This window comes from Labrus mixtus, chromosome 21 (assembly GCF_963584025.1).
Source record: "Labrus mixtus chromosome 21, fLabMix1.1, whole genome shotgun sequence".
Taxonomy (NCBI): domain Eukaryota; kingdom Metazoa; phylum Chordata; class Actinopteri; order Labriformes; family Labridae; genus Labrus; species Labrus mixtus.
In genome coordinates this window covers 24671814-24685144 of record NC_083632.1, presented here as the reverse complement: position 1 = coordinate 24685144, position 13331 = coordinate 24671814, and positions in this window count along the sequence as shown.

Genomic DNA, 13331 nt, shown 5'->3' with positions numbered 1-13331 from the left:
TTTTCATGAAGTATTTCAGCTTCAAAAAAGTTGAAAATTTTCATGAAAAGATTTCGGCTTCAAAAAAGTTGAAAATTTTCATGAAAAGATTTCGGCTTCAAAAAAGTTGAAAATTTTCTAGAAAAGATTTCCACTTCAAAAAAGTTGAAAATTTTCACGACAGGATTTTGGCTTTAAAAAAGTCGAACATTTTCATGAAGTATTTGGGCTTCAAAAAAGTTGAAAATTTTCACGACAGGATTTCGGCTTTAAAAAAGTCGAACATTTTCATGAAGTATTTCAGCTTCAAAAAAGTTGAAAATTTTCATGAAAAGATTTCGGCTTCAAAAAAGTTGAAAATTTTCATGAAAAGATTTCGGCTTCAAAAAAGTTGAAAATTTTCACGACAGGATTTCGGCTTTAAAAAAGTCGAACATTTTCATGAAGTATTTCAGCTTCAAAAAAGTTGAAAATTTTCATGAAAAGATTTCGGCTTCAAAAAAGTTGAAAATTTTCACGAAAAGATTTCGGCTTCAAAAAAGTTGAAAATTTTCACGACCGGATTTCGGCTTTAAAAAAGTCGAACGTTTTCATGAAGTATTTCGGCTTCAAAAAAGTTGAAAATTTTCATGAAAAGATTTCGACTTCAAAAAAGTTGAAAATTTTCACGACAGGATTTTGGCTTTAAAAAAGTCAAACATTTTCATGAAGTATTTGGGCTTCAAAAAAGTTGAAAATTTTCACGACAAGATTTCGGCTTCAAAAAAGTTGAAAATTTTCATGAAAAGATTTCGGCTTCAAAAAAGTTGAAAATTTTCATGAAAAGATTTCGGCTTCAAAAAAGTTGAAAATTTTCATGAAAAGATTTCGACTTCAAAAAAGTTGAAAATTTTCACGACAGGATTTTGGCTTCAAAAAAGTTGAAAATTTTCATGAAAAGATTTCGGCTACAAAAAAGTTGATAATTATCATGAAAAGATTTCGGCTTCAAAAAAGTTGAAAATTTTCACGACCGGATTTCGGCTTTAAAAAAGTTGAACGTTTTCATGAAGTATTTGGGCTTCAAAAAAGTCGAACATTTTCATGAAGTATTTCGGATTCAAAAAAGTTGAAAATTTTCATGAAAAGATTTTGGCTTCAAAAAAGTTGAAAATTTTCATGAAAAGATTTCGGCTTCAAAAAAGTTGAACATTTTCACGACAGGATTTCGGCTTTAAAAAAGTCGAACATTTTCATGAAGTATTTCAGCTTCAAAAAAGTTAAAAATTTTCATGAAAAGATTTCGGTTACAAAAAAGTTGAAAATTTTCACGACAGGATTTCGGCTTTAAAAAAGTCGAACATTTTCATGAAGTATTTCAGCTTCAAAAAAGTTGAAAATTTTCATGAAAAGATTTCGGCTACAAAAAAGTTGAAAATTTTCATGAAAAGATTTCGGCTTCAAAAAAGTTGAAAATTTTCACGACAGGATTTTGGCTTTAAAAAAGTCGAACGTTTTCATGAAGTATTTCGGCTTCAAAAAAGTCGAACATTTTCATGAAGTATTTGGGCTTCAAAAAAGTTGAAAATTTTCACGACAGGATTTCGGCTTTAAAAAAGTCGAACATTTTCATGAAGTATTTCAGCTTCAAAAAAGTTGAAAATTTTCATGAAAAGATTTCGGCTTCAAAAAAGTTGAAAATTTTCATGAAAAGATTTCGGCTTCAAAAAAGTTGAAAATTTTCATGAAAAGATTTCGGCTTCAAAAAAGTTGAAAATTTTCACGACAGGATTTCGGCTTTAAAAAAGTCGAAGATTTTCATGAAGTATTTCAGCTTCAAAAAAGTTGAAAATTTTAATGAAAAGATTTCGGCTACAAAAAAGTTGAAAATTTTCATGAAAAGATTTCGGCTTCAAAAAAGTTGAAAATTTTCACGACAGGATTTCGGATTTAAAAAAGTCGAACCTTTTCATGAAGTATTTCGGCTTCAAAAAAGTCGAACATTTTCATGAAGTATTTGGGCTTCAAAAAAGTTGAAAATTTTCACGACAGGATTTCGTCTTTAAAAAAGTCGAACATTTTCATGAAGTATTTCAGCTTCAAAAAAGTTGAAAATTTTCATGAAAAGATTTCGGCTTCAAAAAAGTTGAAAATTTTCACGAAAAGATTTCGGCTTCAAAAAAGTTGAAAATTTTCACGACCGGATTTCGGCTTTAAAAAAGTCGAACGTTTTCATGAAGTATTTCGGATTCAAAAAAGTTGAAAATTTTCATGAAAAGATTTTGGCTTCAAAAAAGTTGAAAATTTTCATGAAAAGATTTCGGCTTCAAAAAAGTTGAAAATTTTCACGAAAAGATTTCGGCTTCAAAAAAGTTGAAAATTTTCACGACAGGATTTCGGCTTCAAAAAAGTTGAAAATTTTCATGAAAAGATTTCGGCTTCAAAAAAGTTGAAAATTTTCACGAAAAGATTTCGGCTTCAAAAAAGTTGAACATTTTCACGACAGGATTTTGGCTTTAAAAAAGTCGAACCTTTTCATGAAGTATTTGGGCTTCCAAAAAGTTTAAAATTTTCATGAAAAGATTTCGGCTTCAAAAAAGTTGAAAATTTTCACGACAGGATTTCGGCTTTAAAAAAGTCGAACATTTTCATGAAGTATTTCAGCTTCAAAAAAGTTGAACATTTTCATGAAGTATTTCAGCTTCAAAAAAGTTGAAAATTTTCATGAAAAGATTTCGGCTTCAAAAAAGTTGAAAATTTTCATGAAAAGATTTCGGCTTCAAAAAAGTTGAAAATTTTCATGAAAAGATTTCGACTTCAAAAAAGTTGAAAATTTTCACGACAGGATTTTGGCTTTAAAAAAGTCGAACATTTTCATGAAGTATTTGGGCTTCAAAAAAGTTGAAAATTTTCACGACAAGATTTCGGCCTTAAAAAAGTCGAACATTTTCATGAAGTATTTCAGCTTCAAAAAAGTTGAAAATTTTCATGAAAAGATTTCGGCTTCAAAAAAGTTGAAAATTTTCACGACCGGATTTCGGCTTTAAAAAAGTCGAACGTTTTCATGAAGTATTTCGGCTTCAAAAAAGTTGAAAATTTTCATGAAAAGATTTCGACTTCAAAAAAGTTGAAAATTTTCACGACAGGATTTTGGCTTTAAAAAAGTCAAACATTTTCATGAAGTATTTGGGCTTCAAAAAAGTTGAAAATTTTCACGACAAGATTTCGGCTTCAAAAAAGTTGAAAATTTTCATGAAAAGATTTCGGCTTCAAAAAAGTTGAAAATTTTCACGAAAAGATTTCGGCTTCAAAAAAGTTGAAAATTTTCACGACAGGATTTCGGCTTTAAAAAAGTCGAACATTTTCATGAAGTATTTCGGATTCAAAAAAGTTGAAAATTTTCACGACAGGATTTCGGCGTTAAAAAAGTTGAAAATTTTCATGAAAAGATTTCGGCTTCAAAAAAGTTGAAAATTTTCATGAAAAGATTTCGACTTCAAAAAAGTTGAAAATTTTCATGAAAAGATTTCGACTTCAAAAAAGTTGAAAATTTTCACGACAGGATTTTGGCTTTAAAAAAGTCGAACATTTTCATGAAGTATTTGGGCTTCAAAAAAGTTGAAAATTTTCACGACAAGATTTCGGCGTTAAAAAAGTCGAACATTTTCATGAAGTATTTCAGCTTCAAAAAAGTTGAAAATTTTCATGAAAAGATTTCGGCTTCAAAAAAGTTGAAAATTTTCATGAAAAGATTTCGGCTTCAAAAAAGTTGAAAATTTTCACGACAGGATTTCGGCTTTAAAAAAGTCGAACATTTTCATGAAGTATTTCAGCTTCAAAAAAGTTGAAAATTTTCATGAAAAGATTTCGGCTTCAAAAAATTTGAAAATTTTCATGAAAAGATTTCGGCTTCAAAAAATTTGAAAATTTTCATGAAAAGATTTCGGCTTCAAAAAAGTTGAAAATTTTCATGAAAAGATTTCGACTTCAAAAAAGTTGAAAATTTTCACGACAGGATTTTGGCTTTAAAAAAGTCGAACATTTTCATGAAAAGATTTCGGCTTCAAAAAATTTGAAAATTTTCATGAAAAGATTTCGGATTCAAAAAAGTTGAAAATTTTCACGACAGGATTTCGGCGTTAAAAAAGTTGAAAATTTTCATGAAAAGATTTCGGCTTCAAAAAAGTTGAAAATTTTCATGAAAAGATTTCGGCTTCAAAAAAGTTGAAAATTTTCATGAAAAGATTTCGACTTCAAAAAAGTTGAAAATTTTCACGACAGGATTTTGGCTTTAAAAAAGTCAAACATTTGCATGAAGTATTTGGGCTTCAAAAAAGTTTAAAATTTTCACGACAGGATTTCGGCTTTAAAAAAGTCGAACATTTTCATGAAGTATTTCAGCTTCAAAAAAGTTGAAAATTTTCATGAAAAGATTTCGGCTTCAAAAAAGTTGAAAATTTTCACGACAGGATTTCGGCTTTAAAAAAGTCGAACATTTTCATGAAGTATTTCAGCTTCAAAAAAGTTGAAAATTTTCATGAAAAGATTTCGGCTTCAAAAAAGTTGAAAATTTTCATGAAAAGATTTCGGCTTCAAAAAAGTTGAAAATTTTCATGAAAAGATTTCGACTTCAAAAAAGTTGAAAATTTTCACGACAGGATTTTGGCTTTAAAAAAGTCGAACATTTTCATGAAGTATTTTGGCTTCAAAAAAGTTGAAAATTTTCACGACAGGATTTCGGCTTTAAAAAAGTTGAACATTTTCATGAAGTATTTCAGCTTCAAAAAAGTTGAAAATTTTCATGAAAAGATTTCGGCTTCAAAAAAGTTGAAAATTTTCATGAAGAGATTTCGGCTTCAAAAAAGTTGAAAATTTTCACGACAGGATTTCGGCTTTAAAAAAGTCGAACATTTTCATGAAGTATTTCAGCTTCAAAAAAGTTGAAAATTTTCATGAAAAGATTTCGGCTTCAAAAAATTTGAAAATTTTCATGAAAAGATTTCGGCTTCAAAAAATTTGAAAATTTTCATGAAAAGATTTCGACTTCAAAAAAGTTGAAAATTTTCACGACAGGATTTCGGCTTTAAAAAAGTCGAACATTTTCATGAAGTATTTCGGATTCAAAAAAGTTGAAAATTTTCACGACAGGATTTCGGCGTTAAAAAAGTTGAAAATTTTCATGAAAAGATTTCGGCTTCAAAAAAGTTGAAAATTTTCATGAAAAGATTTCGGCTTCAAAAAAGTTGAAAATTTTCATGAAAAGATTTCGACTTCAAAAAAGTTGAAAATTTTCACGACAGGATTTTGGCTTTAAAAAAGTCGAACATTTTCATGAAGTATTTCAGCTTCAAAAAAGTTGAAAATTTTCATGAAAAGATTTCGGCTTCAAAAAATTTGAAAATTTTCATGAAAAGATTTCGGCTTCAAAAAATTTGAAAATTTTCATGAAAAGATTTCGGCTTCAAAAAATTTGAAAATTTTCATGAAAAGATTTCGGCTTCAAAAAATTTGAAAATTTTCATGAAAAGATTTCGACTTCAAAAAAGTTGAAAATTTTCACGACAGGATTTCGGCTTTAAAAAAGTCGAACATTTTCATGAAGTATTTCGGATTCAAAAAAGTTGAAAATTTTCACGACAGGATTTCGGCGTTAAAAAAGTTGAAAATTTTCATGAAAAGATTTCGGCTTCAAAAAAGTTGAAAATTTTCATGAAAAGATTTCGGCTTCAAAAAAGTTGAAAATTTTCATGAAAAGATTTCGACTTCAAAAAAGTTGAAAATTTTCACGACAGGATTTTGGCTTTAAAAAAGTCGAACATTTTCATGAAGTATTTCGGCTTCAAAAAAGTTGAAAATTTTCATGAAAAGATTTCGGCTTCAAAAAAGTTGAACATTTTCACGACAGGATTTCGGCTTCAAAAAAGTTGAAAATTTTCATGAAAAGATTTCGGCTTCAAAAAAGTTGAAAATTTTCTAGAAAAGATTTCCACTTCAAAAAAGTTGAAAATTTTCACGACAGGATTTCGGCTTTAAAAAAGTCGAACATTTTCATGAAGTATTTGGGCTTCAAAAAAGTTGAAAATTTTCACGACAGGATTTCGGCTTTAAAAAAGTCGAACATTTTCATGAAGTATTTCAGCTTCAAAAAAGTTGAAAATTTTCATGAAAAGATTTCGACTTCAAAAAAGTTGAAAATTTTCATGAAAAGATTTCGGCTTCAAAAAAGTTGAAAATTTTCATGAAAAGATTTCGGCTTCAAAAAAGTTGAAAATTTTCACGACAGGATTTCGGCTTTAAAAAAGTTGAAGATTTTCATGAAGTATTTCAGCTTCAAAAAAGTTGAAAATTTTAATGAAAAGATTTCGGCTACAAAAAAGTTGAAAATTTTCATGAAAAGATTTCGGCTTCAAAAAAGTTGAAAATTTTCACGACAGGATTTCGGCTTTAAAAAAGTCGAACGTTTTCATGAAGTATTTCGGCTTCAAAAAAGTCGAACATTTTCATGAAGTATTTGGGCTTCAAAAAAGTTGAAAATTTTCACGACAGGATTTCGTCTTTAAAAAAGTCGAACATTTTCATGAAGTATTTCAGCTTCAAAAAAGTTGAAAATTTTCATGAAAAGATTTCGGCTTCAAAAAAGTTGAAAATTTTCACGAAAAGATTTCGGCTTCAAAAAAGTTGAAAATTTTCACGACCGGATTTCGGCTTTAAAAAAGTCGAACGTTTTCATGAAGTATTTCGGATTCAAAAAAGTTGAAAATTTTCATGAAAAGATTTTGGCTTCAAAAAAGTTGAAAATTTTCATGAAAAGATTTCGGCTTCAAAAAAGTTGAAAATTTTCACGAAAAGATTTCGGCTTCAAAAAAGTTGAAAATTTTCACGACAGGATTTCGGCTTCAAAAAAGTTGAAAATTTTCATGAAAAGATTTCGGCTTCAAAAAAGTTGAAAATTTTCATGAAAAGATTTCGGTTACAAAAAAGTTGAAAATTTTCACGACAGGATTTCGGCTTTAAAAAAGTCGAACATTTTCATGAAGTATTTCAGCTTCAAAAAAGTTGAAAATTTTCATGAAAAGATTTCGGCTTCAAAAAAGTTGAAAATTTTCACGAAAAGATTTCGGCTACAAAAAAGTTGAAAATTATCATGAAAAGATTTCGGCTTTAAAAAAGTCGAACATTTTCATGAAGTATTTCGGATTCAAAAAAGTTGAAAATTTTCACGACAGGATTTCGGCGTTAAAAAAGTTGAAAATTTTCATGAAAAGATTTCGGCTTCAAAAAAGTTGAAAATTTTCATGAAAAGATTTCGGCTTCAAAAAAGTTGAAAATTTTCATGAAAAGATTTCGACTTCAAAAAAGTTGAAAATTTTCACGACAGGATTTTGGCTTTAAAAAAGTCAAACATTTGCATGAAGTATTTGGGCTTCAAAAAAGTTTAAAATTTTCACGACAGGATTTCGGCTTTAAAAAAGTCGAACATTTTCATGAAGTATTTCAGCTTCAAAAAAGTTGAAAATTTTCATGAAAAGATTTCGGCTTCAAAAAAGTTGAAAATTTTCACGACAGGATTTCGGCTTTAAAAAAGTCGAACATTTTCATGAAGTATTTCAGCTTCAAAAAAGTTGAAAATTTTCATGAAAAGATTTCGGCTTCAAAAAAGTTGAAAATTTTCATGAAAAGATTTCGGCTTCAAAAAAGTTGAAAATTTTCATGAAAAGATTTCGACTTCAAAAAAGTTGAAAATTTTCACGACAGGATTTTGGCTTTAAAAAAGTCGAACATTTTCATGAAGTATTTTGGCTTCAAAAAAGTTGAAAATTTTCACGACAGGATTTCGGCTTTAAAAAAGTTGAACATTTTCATGAAGTATTTCAGCTTCAAAAAAGTTGAAAATTTTCATGAAAAGATTTCGGCTTCAAAAAAGTTGAAAATTTTCATGAAGAGATTTCGGCTTCAAAAAAGTTGAAAATTTTCACGACAGGATTTCGGCTTTAAAAAAGTCGAACATTTTCATGAAGTATTTCAGCTTCAAAAAAGTTGAAAATTTTCATGAAAAGATTTCGGCTTCAAAAAATTTGAAAATTTTCATGAAAAGATTTCGGCTTCAAAAAATTTGAAAATTTTCATGAAAAGATTTCGACTTCAAAAAAGTTGAAAATTTTCACGACAGGATTTCGGCTTTAAAAAAGTCGAACATTTTCATGAAGTATTTCGGATTCAAAAAAGTTGAAAATTTTCACGACAGGATTTCGGCGTTAAAAAAGTTGAAAATTTTCATGAAAAGATTTCGGCTTCAAAAAAGTTGAAAATTTTCACGACCGGATTTCGGCTTTAAAAAAGTCGAACGTTTTCATGAAGTATTTGGGCTTCAAAAAAGTTGAAAATTTTCATGAAGTATTTCGGATTCAAAAAAGTTGAAAATTTTCATGAAAAGATTTTGGCTTCAAAAAAGTTGAAAATTTTCATGAAAAGATTTCGGCTTCAAAAAAGTTGAAAATTTTCACGACAGGATTTCGGCTTTAAAAAAGTCGAACATTTTCATGAAGTATTTCGGATTCAAAAAAGTTGAAAATTTTCACGACAGGATTTCGGCGTTAAAAAAGTTGAAAATTTTCATGAAAAGATTTCGGCTTCAAAAAAGTTGAAAATTTTCATGAAAAGATTTCGGCTTCAAAAAAGTTGAAAATTTTCATGAAAAGATTTCGACTTCAAAAAAGTTGAAAATTTTCACGACAGGATTTTGGCTTTAAAAAAGTCAAACATTTGCATGAAGTATTTGGGCTTCAAAAAAGTTTAAAATTTTCACGACAGGATTTCGGCTTTAAAAAAGTCGAACATTTTCATGAAGTATTTCAGCTTCAAAAAAGTTTAAAATTTTCATGAAAAGATTTCGGCTTCAAAAAAGTTGAAAATTTTCATGAAAAGATTTCGGCTTCAAAAAAGTTGAAAATTTTCACGACAGGATTTCGGCTTTAAAAAAGTTGAAGATTTTCATGAAGTATTTCAGCTTCAAAAAAGTTGAAAATTTTAATGAAAAGATTTCGGCTACAAAAAAGTTGAAAATTTTCATGAAAAGATTTCGGCTTCAAAAAAGTTGAAAATTTTCACGACAGGATTTCGGCTTTAAAAAAGTCGAACGTTTTCATGAAGTATTTCGGCTTCAAAAAAGTCGAACATTTTCATGAAAAGATTTCGGCTTCAAAAAATTTGAAAATTTTCATGAAAAGATTTCGGCTTCAAAAAATTTGAAAATTTTCATGAAAAGATTTCGGCTTCAAAAAATTTGAAAATTTTCATGAAAAGATTTCGACTTCAAAAAAGTTGAAAATTTTCACGACAGGATTTCGGCTTTAAAAAAGTCGAACATTTTCATGAAGTATTTCGGATTCAAAAAAGTTGAAAATTTTCACGACAGGATTTCGGCGTTAAAAAAGTTGAAAATTTTCATGAAAAGATTTCGGCTTCAAAAAAGTTGAAAATTTTTATGAAAAGATTTCGGCTTCAAAAAAGTTGAAAATTTTCATGAAAAGATTTCGACTTCAAAAAAGTTGAAAATTTTCACGACAGGATTTTGGCTTTAAAAAAGTCGAACATTTTCATGAAGTATTTCGGCTTCAAAAAAGTTGAAAATTTTCATGAAAAGATTTCGGCTTCAAAAAAGTTGAACATTTTCACGACAGGATTTCGGCTTCAAAAAAGTTGAAAATTTTCATGAAAAGATTTCGGCTTCAAAAAAGTTGAAAATTTTCTAGAAAAGATTTCCACTTCAAAAAAGTTGAAAATTTTCACGACAGGATTTCGGCTTTAAAAAAGTCGAACATTTTCATGAAGTATTTGGGCTTCAAAAAAGTTGAAAATTTTCACGACAGGATTTCGGCTTTAAAAAAGTCGAACATTTTCATGAAGTATTTCAGCTTCAAAAAAGTTGAAAATTTTCATGAAAAGATTTCGGCTTCAAAAAAGTTGAAAATTTTCATGAAAAGATTTCGGCTTCAAAAAAGTTGAAAATTTTCATGAAAAGATTTGGGCTTCAAAAAAGTTGAAAATTTTCACGACAGGATTTCGGCTTTAAAAAAGTTGAAGATTTTCATGAAGTATTTCAGCTTCAAAAAAGTTGAAAATTTTAATGAAAAGATTTCGGCTTCAAAAAAGTTGAAAATTTTCACGACAGGATTTCGGCTTTAAAAAAGTCGAACATTTTCATGAAGTATTTCAGCTTCAAAAAAGTAGAAAATTTTCATGAAAAGATTTCGGCTTCAAAAAAGTTGAAAATTTTCACGAAAAGATTTCGGCTTTAAAAAAGTCGAACATTTTCATGAAGTATTTGGGCTTCAAAAAAGTTGAAAATTTTAACGACAGGATTTCGGCTTTAAAAAAGTCGAACATTTTCATGAAGTATTTCGGATTCAAAAAAGTTGAAAATTTTCACGACAGGATTTCGGCGTTAAAAAAGTTGAAAATTTTCATGAAAAGATTTCGGCTTCAAAAAAGTTGAAAATTTTCACGAAAAGATTTCGGCTTCAAAAAAGTTGAAAATTTTCACGACAGGATTTCGGCTTTAAAAAAGTCGAACATTTTCATGAAGTATTTCGGATTCAAAAAAGTTGAAAATTTTCACGACAGGATTTCGGCGTTAAAAAAGTTGAAAATTTTCATGAAAAGATTTCGGCTTCAAAAAAGTTGAAAATTTTCATGAAAAGATTTCGGCTACAAAAAAGTTGAAAATTTTCATGAAAAGATTTCGACTTCAAAAAAGTTGAAAATTTTCACGACAGGATTTTGGCTTTAAAAAAGTCGAACATTTTCATGAAGTATTTGGGCTTCAAAAAAGTTGAAAATTTTCACGACAGGATTTCGGCTTTAAAAAAGTCGAACATTTTCATGAAGTATTTCAGCTTCAAAAAAGTTGAAAATTTTCATGAAAAGATTTCGGCTTCAAAAAAGGTGAAAATTTTCACGAAAAGATTTCGGCTTCAAAAAAGTTGAAAATTTTCACGACCGGATTTCGGCTTTAAAAAAGTCGAACATTTTCATGAAGTATTTGGGCTTCAAAAAAGTTGAAAATTTTAACGACAGGATTTCGGCTTTAAAAAAGTCGAACATTTTCATGAAGTATTTCGGATTCAAAAAAGTTGAAAATTTTCACGACAGGATTTCGGCGTTAAAAAAGTTGAAAATTTTCATGAAAAGATTTCGGCTTCAAAAAAGTTGAAAATTTTCATGAAAAGATTTCGGCTTCAAAAAAGTTGAAAATTTTCATGAAAAGATTTCGACTTCAAAAAAGTTGAAAATTTTCACGACAGGATTTTGGCTTTAAAAAAGTCGAACATTTTCATGAAGTATTTGGGCTTCAAAAAAGTTGAAAATTTTCAAGACAGGATTTCGGCTTTAAAAAAGTCGAACATTTTCATGAAGTATTTCAGCTTCAAAAAAGTTGAAAATTTTCATGAAAAGATTTCGGCTTCAAAAAAGTTGAAAATTTTCACGACAGGATTTCGGCTTTAAAAATGTCGAACGTTTTCATGAAGTATTTCGGATTCAAAAAAGTCGAACATTTTCATGAAGTATTTCGGATTCAAAAAAGTTGAAAATTTTCATGAAAAGATTTTGGCTTCAAAAAAGTTGAAAATTTTCATGAAAAGATTTCGGCTTCAAAAAAGTTGAAAATTTTCACGACAGGATTTCGGCTTTAAAAAAGTCGAACATTTTCATGAAGTATTTCAGCTTCAAAAAAGTTGAACATTTTCATGAAGTATTTCAGCTTCAAAAAAGTTGAAAATTTTCATGAAAAGATTTCGGCTTCAAAAAAGTTGAAAATTTTCATGAAAAGATTTCGGCTTCAAAAAAGTTGAAAATTTTCACGACAGGATTTCGGCTTTAAAAAAGTCGAACATTTTCATGAAGTATTTCAGCTTCAAAAAAGTTGAAAATTTTCATGAAAAGATTTCGGCTTCAAAAAAGTTGAAAATTTTCACGACAGGATTTCGGATTTAAAAAAGTCGAACGTTTTCATGAAGTATTTCGGCTTCAAAAAAGTCGAACATTTTCATGAAGTATTTCGGCTTCAAAAAAGTTGAAAATTTTCACGACAGGATTTCGGCTTTAAAAAAGTCGAACATTTTCATGAAGTATTTCAGCTTCAAAAAAGTTGAAAATTTTCATGAAAAGATTTCGGCTTCAAAAAAGTTGAAAATTTTCATGAAAAGATTTCGGCTTCAAAAAAGTTGAAAATTTTCATGAAAAGACTTCGGCTTCAAAAAAGTTGAAAATTTTCACGACAGGATTTTGGATTTAAAAAAGTTGAACATTTTCATGAAGTATTTGGGCTTCAAAAAAGTTGAATATTTTCACGACAGGATTTCGGCTTTAAAAAAGTCGAACATTTTCATGAAGTATTTCAGCTTCAAAAAAGTTGAAAATTTTCATGAAAAGATTTCGGCTTCAAAAAAGTTGAAAATTTTCATGAAAAGATTTCGGCTTCAAAAAAGTTGAAAATTTTCACAACAGGATTTCGGCTTTAAAAAAGTTGAAAATTTTCACAACAGGATTTCGGCTTTAAAAAAGTCGAACATTTTCATGAAAAGATTTCGGCTACAAAAAAGTTGAAAATTTTCATGAAAAGATTTCGGCTTCAAAAAAGTTGAAAATTTTCACGACAGGATTTCGGCTTTAAAAAAGTCGAACGTTTTCATGAAGTATTTCGGCTTCAAAAAAGTCGAACATTTTCATGAAGTATTTGGGCTTCAAAAAAGTTGAAAATTTTCACGACAGGATTTCGTCTTTAAAAAAGTCGAACATTTACATGAAGTATTTCAGCTTCAAAAAAGTTGAAAATTTTCATGAAAAGATTTCGGCTTCAAAAAAGTTGAAAATTTTCACGAAAAGATTTCGGCTTCAAAAAAGTTGAAAATTTTCACGACCGGATTTCGGCTTTAAAAAAGTCGAACATTTTCATGAAGTATTTGGGCTTCAAAAAAGTTGAAAATTTTAACGACAGGATTTCGGCTTTAAAAAAGTCGAACATTTTCATGAAGTATTTCGGATTCAAAAAAGTTGAAAATTTTCACGACAGGATTTCGGCGTTAAAAAAGTTGAAAATTTTCATGAAAAGATTTCGGCTTCAAAAAAGTTGAAAATTTTCATGAAAAGATTTCGGCTTCAAAAAAGTTGAAAATTTTCATGAAAAGATTTCGACTTCAAAAAAGTTGAAAATTTTCACGACAGGATTTTGGCTTTAAAAAAGTCGAACATTTTCATGAAGTATTTGGGCTTCAAAAAAGTTGAAAATTTTCAAGACAGGATTTCGGCTTTAAAAAAGTCGAACATTTTCATGAAGTATTTCAGCTTCAAAAAAGTTGAAAATTTTCATGAAA